The sequence below is a fragment of the Ipomoea nil genome, unplaced genomic scaffold (assembly GCF_001879475.1).
Source record: "Ipomoea nil cultivar Tokyo-kokei standard unplaced genomic scaffold, Asagao_1.1 scaffold0642, whole genome shotgun sequence".
In the NCBI taxonomy this organism is placed as follows: Eukaryota; Viridiplantae; Streptophyta; class Magnoliopsida; order Solanales; family Convolvulaceae; genus Ipomoea; species Ipomoea nil.
The window spans coordinates 2,372,411-2,381,990 of NW_017617070.1; the positions used below are offsets into that span (position 1 = coordinate 2,372,411).

Consider the following 9,580-nt stretch of genomic DNA (forward strand, 5'->3'; position numbering starts at 1 on the left):
GTATTTGAGGTATGTGCTTTGTTAGTTTGTTAATTATTAATACTTGAATAGTTGAATTAGTTGAATTAGTTGAATACATGAATTTGTTTAGGGAAATTACTCAAATTAGGGCAAAAATAAGAACCTGACTACTGAGTCAGTAGTCAGGTTCTTATTTTTGCCCTAATTTGTCTAATTTTCCAAATTATTCTAATTTTATTTTGATCAATTGAATGTATGTGCTTTGTTGAATACATGAATATAGAATACATGAATTTGTTGATCAAATTATGAATTATCAATTATGATTATGAATGTGAATTGTGAGTTGCCGGCCATGAGTTTAGTGACTAGTGAGGCAGTGAATGGTATAATTTCTATTAGTTTTGAATATATAATTCAATTGATTATTTGATTTATGAATTATGATGAATTTCTATTAGTTTTGAATACATGATTTTAGACTTTTCCTAATTTTGTGAATTGTGAGGCAGTGAATACATGAGTAATGAGTTTATCAGTTTACAGATTAGTGGAGGCAGTGAAATGATTTTAGACTTTTTCTAATTTTATATATATTTGTCTTAATTTCCCTAAATCTTATTTTATTGATTCAGTTATGGAAAAAATTTTCAAAAGAAAATCAACTTTTGGGAAGGATTTTTGGTCAAGTTTCAAATGAAGCAATTCTACATCGATTTCAAAAGATGAGAGAACGTAGAGGAGTATTATCCCGTAGTTCATCATAAACTTTGTTTTGTAACTTATAATGTATTTTGTATTTTAACAATCATATTAGTATTTGATATTTTGTATTTGGACATTGTATTTGAACATTTTTGAACTTATTTTACCTTTGCTTCTTCGCCCCCCCCCCCCCCCCCCCCCCTCACTAGAAATCCTGGCTCCGTCCCTGAATGGGTTATCTTTTTTTTTTTTTTTTAAACCGCTTAGCATGCATCGTGTGAGTGTGCATTCCTTGCTTTGGGTCTCCAAGTTTAGAATATGTGTGTGCTATTGTTCTGTTGTATTGGATTGGGCGTGCGATACTTAGGTTTTGATTTTGTGCGACACGGGTGAGAATTCTACTATGTACATAAATTGATGCGAAATTAGAAAATAAAGACAAGGATTTTTAGGAAATTGTGGGAACGCATGTTGGTGGTCTGGATTGGGGTTGTTGTGTTGCTATTCTAACTAGTTAGCATTATTGTAAATAACTGATGATATGATAGAGCTATAATGTTATATACATAAATCATCATTCATGCATTTTGAACCGGCTGTTTAATAATTGCGCCATATAATTGTGTTTAATGTTTCCATCAACTGCTTAATTAGCCTCTCCAAGCTCTCTGTAGAAGAAGAAATACAAATCACAGTAAGGTTTCTAGCTTCTTTCTCCTCCATTCATTTCATTTCCTTCTAAACTTCCATCCTAGCTTTCAATCTCTGAGATCTTTTCTTAAGCCTTGTAAGTGTTGTTGTGTTGTTTATTTGAGGTGTTTAGGTGGTGAAGGAGGTAGTGGTTGAGTAGAGAGGAAAAAGGAATCCACACAAGAAGAAGAAGAAGCTAAGGTATAACCCCATGAACTCCCATCTTAAGTATTGGCTCTGTGAAACCATTGTTTTATAGGTAGAAATGCTATAATGATGTGTGTTTGAGCTATTAGATGGCTTGTTGATGTTGTATGATGTTTTGGATGAGGAAAATTGCCTAGTTTTGCATTGCAGATGAAGGAGAAACCACTGGTGCACCTCACAGTGTGCACCAGTGGAAGTCACGGACCTAGCCAACGGCCCACGAGGGGAGCCGTTGGCTCGACGGCCCTAGGCCGCCGCTGGACGGCTCCAGGCGGTGGGCCTCCCCTAGCCCCGCCGCTAGGACCGTTGCAGGTTATCTGTGCAGTGGCCGGGCCCTTGTGGCTCAACTACGTGTCGTTTTGGACCGGGTGTCACGGGCCCTTGTGGCTCGGTACCTTGGGGCCGTCATGACGCACGCTTGGCCTTTGATTTCGTTGAATTTGGGTTAGAAATGAGCATGTTATGGTAGAATTTGTGATGAAATGCTTCACAGTAATGTTATATGAATTCATCAGACTTGCTATGCCTATGGGAATTGCTTGGTATTACCTTCCTGATGCTGTTTGAGTATTTGAATAGAGAAGCATGAACACTTTGTGAATAAGGATTGTTAGAAAGGCATGACTAGAATATGTTGTATGTTCAATGAAAATTGAAATCTATTTTGATGGTAGAAATGTACAGAGTATGTTATTTTGCAACCAAGCATGATTGTGTGTTCTTGAGAGTTCATTGTGATATATAGAATTGAAGAATGATTGCACAGTAATCTTACATTTCAAGCATATCATGTTTTATAAGTGCATAAATGAGCAACGTGAGCCTAAGTATTATTTTCAAAAATTCATGAGCATGTGGTATGTTATTACCTTGCTGCATTGAGAAGTTGTTGAGATGTGACATGCATAAATTTGGTGCATGAGATATATATATATATATATATATATATATATATATATATATATATATATATATATATATATATATATATATATATATATATATATATATATATATATATATATATATATATATATATATATATTAGTGGGGTCTTGGAGGGCCCGTTAGGACTATGTCCTTTCGGAGAGGATGACCGAACATTGCGATCCGATGACATGTAACGCGGTGTATTCCCATGTTAGGTGGTTGGAAACTGCCCGCCAGGCTTGGAATCCTGGTCAGGGGTCGTGCACGCTAAAAGTTCGATACCTGATTCCACAAAGTTGAGCATAGAACCAAGAGAGTGGTTGTGGACGAGACGGATATTAGGTCGGCTAGACGCCGTGCCCGGATATGTTCGTTCACGATACAGTGAAGTTCCTACCTCGTTCATTTGTAAAGGAAGTGAGTCATGGCGACTCTAAGAAAGTGAGTCAATGCACCTCTAAGAAAGAAAGAAGCATGTGAGTCCTTGTGACTCTAAGAAACCTTCACAGAAAAGTATTCTATTTACAAACGAGTGTATAAGTATACTTATTCTATTGCATCCTATTGCATTCGAGTATAGTATTGCACGAGATTGCATAAGGAGAATGTTGCACGAGATTGCATAATGAGAATGTTTGCACTAGATTGCATAATGAGAATGATTAACCGAGATTGTATATTGAGTATGATTGCCTTAGTTGCATATTGATGTCTTATATATCTAGTTTGCATGATGAGAACTCGAAAGCATGAGAATAATTTCTTATTGATTGATAGTACGCAATTGCTTGATAGATCGAGATCGTTATGATGAGTTTTGCTATGTTGAATATGTGTTAGAGTGCTTATGTTGATAAGTTATTTATCGTTGAAGCATGCCTGTTGATATTATAAGTTGCGAGCATATAGAAAGCTTGTAGTTTATCTTAAAGTTTATCTAATTGTTTGAGATTGCTTAATTTGAGATTGTGAACAAATGTTTTTCCAAAGTATATACTGTAGTACTTTACAGGGTGGAGTGTGGTTATACTTAACTTTGTACTAACGGGTGTTTTCTACTTGTCTACTTGTTGTTTTGCAAAACCCCTTTCAGGTGGGCCTAGCGTTTAAGAGTTGTTCGAGTTAGACTAGTGTAATTGATCTAGTAGTCTAAACTCTTGTTTTATTTTATGATGTTATGGATTATGATTGTAGACACCTTTTGTTTTTATGTTTGGTGATAGACACCGGGGTACTTTTCCCCAAGTTATTTTGATTTAGAAATTTTCGAATGTTAGTTTGACTTGATGATTTAGTTCTATTCTTAGCCTGTGCAATCACCGTGGAAAGGTGGTTGTGGCGGTGACATTCCCACTAGTTTGTTAATTAAGTTTGATTTTTCGCTGTTTAGTTTATCTTAATTTGGTTTTAGAACTTTAATTAAGTTTAAGAAAAGTGGGGTGTTACAATCATACCCTCCCGCCGAGTATATGAGTACGACCAAGACCCCCAAGGGGAAGATGGTAGTTAGAATATGGAATTCTGAGCACTTGCTGAAGTATTATCAATGATTGGTTTATTAAGATGTGGTATGTCCCCTCCGTTTCAATAAACTTAGTAAACATTGCGCCATGGATGACTTATTGTAACACCCACTTTTCTGACTCTTAATTACATTTCTAAACAGCCATTATCATAAACTAAGCAGCGGAAAACTAGAAGATAAATAGTGGGAGTGTCACCGCCACAACCACTACTCTTGGTGATTGCACAGGCTAAAGGGGTAAAACTATAAATACGATTAAGTCTGAGTACTAAAAATAAATACTGGGAAAGAAAGGGGGGAAAACGTCACCCCAACACAGTCTACATCAATCCTCAAACATAAAATCATAAGTCTAAATCCATAACATGATCATAAATAAAACTAGAGTTTAGAAATCTCAAACTAAGAGACTAATCTAACTCGATCTCTTCTCACTGTTGGGCCCATCTGAAAGGGGTTTTGCAAGCAACACATAGACAACAGGAAAAACACATGTTAGCACGAAGCTAAGTATAACCACACTCAACCCTGTAAAGTATTCTAGCATATACTTTGAAAACATTTGATATCTTGATAGCAATAAGCTAATCTCAAGTCAACTTTAGATTTACCACAATTATTCTAGATGCTTGGACCCTATAATATCAGCTGGCATGTTTATATATGTATAAGACTGATCATGTAGATTCATCAACATATAGACTTCTCAAATAGCCTCAAGCAATTCATGCTTACAGATAGGATCATGCTAAAAGACTATATAACAGGTGTTCACATGCTTCCACACTCTTATCACATAACTTATTAAGTAAAACTTCTACTACATCACAATAATCATGCTCAAAGGAATACCTTAAGTTAAGCTTCTCATTTCAACAATTCTCTTACGATGCTCCATTCTCATACAATCATGTATAACATTTTGATCGTGCTTCTTATGCAATCTAGTGCAACAATATAATCATACTCTTATGCAATCTCGTGCAACAATATAATCATACTCTTATGCAATCTCGTGCAACAATATAATCATACTCTTATGCAATCTAGTGCAATAATATAATCATACTCTTATGCAATCTAGTGTAACAATATACTCATTCTCTTATGCAATTTAGTACAACAATGTACTCATTCTCTTATGCAATCTAGTGCAATAATATAATCATACTCTTATGCAATCTAGTGCAACAATATACTCATACTCTTATGCAATCTAGTGCAACAGTATACTCATGCTCTTATGCAATCTCGTGCAACAATATAATCATACTCATATGCAATCTAGTGCAACAATATACTCATACTCTTATGCAATCTCGTGCAACAATATAATCATACTCGTATGCAATCTAGTGCAACAATATACTCATGCTCTTATGCAATAATATAATCATACACTCATATATAAATTAGAGTACTTTCTGTGGAGGTTTCTTTGTTACTTTCTCGGGTCTCTCTTGACTCTCTTTCTTTCTATCGAGTCTTTATTGACTCTCATACTTGAGTCTCTGTTGACTCTCTTTCTTGAGTCTCTCTTGATTCTCTTTCTTTCTCTTATACTCGTAGACGGCTTAGGGTTTCACAGAAGTGTGACTTACCCCATCGGGAACAGCATAATTCCGACCCAATATCTCCTACCGTCTACGGAACCAATCTCGTGGTTTAAACTCTTCGGAATCAGGTATCGAACTATTAGTGTGCACACCGCCTAACCAAGATTCCAAGCCTGGCGGGAAGTTTCCAACCTCGTAACGTGGGAATACGCCGCGTTACATATACTGGGACCGTAATGTCCATAACTATCTCCCGAGAGGAACATAGTCCAAACGGTATCCTCCAAAACCTCACCGATATAGATAATACATAAATATATCTCTCATGCATCAATCTCATGCATGCAACAATTCTATTACTTCTCAATGCATCAAAGAATGATATACCACATGCTTATGGTTTTTGAAGGTATTCTTGGACTCATGTTGGCCCTTGATACATTTTTGAAATATGACTCATGTGAAATGTCAAAATGCTCTATAACATGCTTCTAAATCATGTATAAACTAACATGAAGTATTCAAGGATATATCATCATGCTCGGTTTGCAAAATAGCAATTTCTATACATTTCACTCAACAAGTATGCTTCTATTCTCATTGATCAAATAATATAATTTAATCATGCTTTCATAATAAATCATATTCTCAAAGGATCATGCTTCTTTACTCACTAAAAACATTATTTGATCACATAATCAACAATTTCTCAAACACAGAGAATTTAGCAAAATATGCACTATGTAACAATTCTTCACAAAATCCTTCTTAACATACTTGTTTTTAATCCAAATTCCACGAAATCAAAGCCAAAACGTGCGTCGAGACAAACCCGAAGAGCCGATCCACAAGGGCTCATAACACTCGGTCCGAAACGACACGTAGCTGAGCCACAAGGGTCCGGCCACTGCACAAAATTCTTCACCGACCATACTCAGAGACCTGGGGCGGGACTCTTCATAGTCTGCCCCTGGAGTCCCGTTGATGTGCCGGGACTAGGCAACGGCCTTCCTCTAGGGCCGTGCCCTAATCCCGTGCCTCCACGGCTCTAGCCGGCGGCCCTTCTGATGGGCCGCGGCTAGGGCCGTCACTTTGATCTGGTGCACACTGTGTTGTGCACCAGATGTGATTTTACCTGCAAAAACTCAACCAAACAATTCCAAAACAATCTCAACAACTCATAAATACATATTAGATCACTTCTAAGCATAAACACATCAAAAGCTCATAGTTTCTACTTATTTCTACTCAAAACTAGGCTTCACAGAGCCAAATCTAAAGAGGAATCCATGGGGTTATACCTCTTGTAGTCTAGTCTTCTTGCTTAGATCTCTTCTTCCTCTTGGCCTAGCTTGAGCCTCCTTCACCACCTACACTTCCCAACACACCTTCTATCCTTAGCCTAGAACCTCAAAGAGTAAAGAAAACTAGAAGAGAAAATAGGTTAAAATGAAGGACGAACAAGCTTAATAGGTTGTTGTCTTTCTTCTTGTTGTTGGCAGCCAAGAAATGAGGAAGAGGCAAAGAATGAGATCATGGAAATGAGATGGAATGAAGGGGTTTATATAGGGTTCAAAACCCTTGGATGATTCACAATGATTGGTTGAGGGCAAATTGGGTAATTTCCCAAGCTAAAAGATGATTCTATAAGGGATTTTGGATGTCTTGTGGTCCACCATGTAACATGAACCATAGGCTAGAAATGTTATCTTTTATTACTTTGGGGTTGAAAGTGAATTTTCCCAAAAGCTATATGGATGAACACTTGTTCAAAATTCCCTTTTGAATTCTCTTGGTCTCACTCGGATAAAATTCTCGATTTGAATCTTGGTACGCGAAGTACACGAAAACTTTAAAATTTTCGAATGAAATTCATTTCTTCGGTGTCGAATTAATTTTAAAATTGGAAAAAATTATTTTATTCAAACATCGATTGATCGCAAAAATTTTTAATGGGGTGAAAAAACTACTTTGGGACTTCTTAATACTAGATTTATAAAATGAAATTTCGGGTTGTTGCACTTATTTTCACTTCTTTCAGGGGGGGTACTTACTCGACCCCTTCAATCGTACCCTAAGGAGGCACGAGGTCCGACCTTGCGTACCAATCCCGACGAAAGAGCCTAACGGCCCGGTGTTAAAGGAATCGAGTCGAATGGCTATCGTTCCCTAAGGGGGCACGAGGTCTGACCTTGCGTACTAACCCCAACGGAAGAGCCTAACGGCCCGGTGTCAAAGGACTCAGGTGGAAAGGCTATCGTACCCTAAGGGGGCATGAGGTCCGACCTTGCGTACGGCGTACCGACCCTGACGGAAGAGCCTAACGTCCAGTGTCAAAGGGCTCGGGTCGAAGGGCTATCGTACCCTAAGGGGGCAAGAGGTCCAACCTCATGCGGCACCCGACGGAAGAGTTTTTAGACCGAGAGTACCCTTGGCTAAATAACTACACACTACGTAAAAAAAGAAAAAAAAAAAAAAACAAGTTACAAACTAGTTCATGGCATGAAGACCGACCTCCAAGTTGAACCCAAGCCCTGAGCTTGAGCCAAAAGGCAAAGCATTCACGAGTATGGCCGAGGCCTAGGTAGGCTGAGGGCTCGGCCCAACCAAAAGGACTCGACCCGTCCCATGTGTACGAGGGGTCGAGGCCCATGAAGCTCACCACCATGCAGGCAAAACGAAGAAGCTAAGTGAAAGTGAGAATTCAGACACGTATACGAAGGGAAGGCTCGGCCCAACCAAAAGGGCTCGACCCGTCCCATGTGTACGGGGGGTCGAGGCCCATGGAGCTCACTACCATGCAGGCAAAACAAAGTAACTAAGTGAAAGTGAGAATTCAGACACGTATACGAAGGGATGGTGAAAGAAAAAAATACTTCATTAAATATCGATATAAGTCTTGGTACATGACACAAAGAAAGGGGGACAAACAAGCTACAATCAAGTCGCTACGATCAAGTCTAATCCTTGAGGTAGAGGTTGGCCATGCTGGGGTGACTGTGTGGGGCTCGGACCCATCGGAGTGCGACTCGTGTTTACTCTCCTTCATTGATGAATATTCGCAACGAAGTGAGTGGAGGACTCATGATGGATATATTATAATTGGAGCAAACCAACCCGGGAAAGCGGAGCGAGAAAGTGTGGAGTGGACCCGGGGCTCCGAGGTTGAGCCCTGTGCTCGGACCAAGGCACCTCGACCTAGGAGAGCTCGGTCAAGAGGCCTCGGCCCAAGAGAGCTCGGCCAAATAGAGGTCGGCTAGGAGAGCTCCGTGCTCGACCCAATGCAAGCTCGACCAAGGTGAGGTCGGCCATAATGAGCTCAGCCTAAGAGAGGTTGGCCAAAGTGAGCTCGGCCAGAGAGAGAGGTCGGCCCATTCAAGCGGAAGACCTGCGAGGCTCGGACCCGGGTGCGGTCAATGCAGTGATGCAATCGACCTGCCGTTTTAGGGGGGCGGTTATGGAATTTTTCATGTATAAAGAGCATAATTCTTGTCCCTTAGGACAGATTTCACGTCTTGGTATTACCTCAACCCTGTATCCCTGTATAAAGAGCTTCATTCTTATCTTACCTCAACCCGTATGACAGATTCCATATAATAGAGGATAAAACAAGAAAATTATAAAAAAAAATATTAAAATCAAAATAATATAAATCATTCATTTCAATAATTATATAACATTTTTTTTTTAAATTTTATTGGCTCTTATTATATTTGTTATTGAGTTAATACCCAAAATCGTCCTCGACTATAGTGGTTTTTCTTAATTTCGTCCTAAACGACTTTGGTGACCTAATATCGTCCAGACTTTTTTGTTTCACTCAATTTAGTCCCAGACTTTTGTGTTTTTGCTCAATTTAGTCCCTCATTTGTTATTCTGTCCATTTGGTGTTAAATAAATAGACAATTCAGTAATTTTAATATTGACATCTCTTTACTCATAGACATGTGAACTGCGAAATCCTTTTTTTTTTTTTTTACGAATTACTCTCAGAATTACTCCTAAA

At 38.6% G+C, this 9,580-nt stretch overlaps 1 long non-coding RNA gene across 1 annotated transcript; it reads right to left on the reverse strand.

Moving 5' to 3' along the window:
• Positions 1 to 7,618: 7,618 nt before the first annotated feature.
• LOC109174599 lies at positions 7,619 to 7,811 on the reverse strand. Its single transcript, XR_002053121.1, has 2 exons — positions 7,766 to 7,811; positions 7,619 to 7,670 (listed from the first exon to the last, which is right to left on the reverse strand). It is a non-coding gene; the product is annotated as an uncharacterized LOC109174599 (long non-coding RNA).
• Positions 7,812 to 9,580: the final 1,769 nt, after the last annotated feature.